General features: G+C 41.6%; 1 pseudogene; it reads left to right on the top strand.

The window, feature by feature from the left end:
- The window catches only part of LOC112512791, a 2,230-nt pseudogene extending 2,021 nt beyond the window's left edge, over nt 1-209 (top strand).
- Nucleotides 210-421: the final 212 nt, after the last annotated feature.

Below are 421 nucleotides of genomic sequence, written 5' to 3'. Positions count from 1 at the left end.
TTTGGATTGTCGAAACTCTTTGATAGAGGTGGTTTCAACCGGTCGAACTTCTCTATGATACGAGGAATTCGAGGTTACATGGCTCCTGAATGGGTGTTCAATCTCCCAGTTACCTCAAAAGTTGATGTTTATAGTTATGGGATGGTGGTATTGGAGATGATAACAGGAAGGAATCCAGTAGGCAAGTGTCATACATGCAATGCAAATGATGAGATTGAACTTGCTCTAATTGACTGGGTAAGAGATAAGCTTCAAGAGTTCAATGGAAGTCAAATGAACTCTTGGCTTGAGGATATCGTAGACCTTCAATAAGTGGCAAATACGATAGAACCACCATGGAAAATCTGGTTAGAATTGCATTGCAATGTGTCGAGGAAGATAGCAACGCAGGGCCCTCAATGAGCCAGGTGTTTAATATGCT

The sequence above is a fragment of the Cynara cardunculus genome (genome assembly GCF_001531365.2).
Source record: "Cynara cardunculus var. scolymus isolate 2C chromosome LG 5, CcrdV1, whole genome shotgun sequence".
Classification (NCBI taxonomy): Eukaryota; Viridiplantae; Streptophyta; class Magnoliopsida; order Asterales; family Asteraceae; genus Cynara; species Cynara cardunculus.
This window is presented reverse-complemented; position numbering and strand designations above follow the sequence as displayed.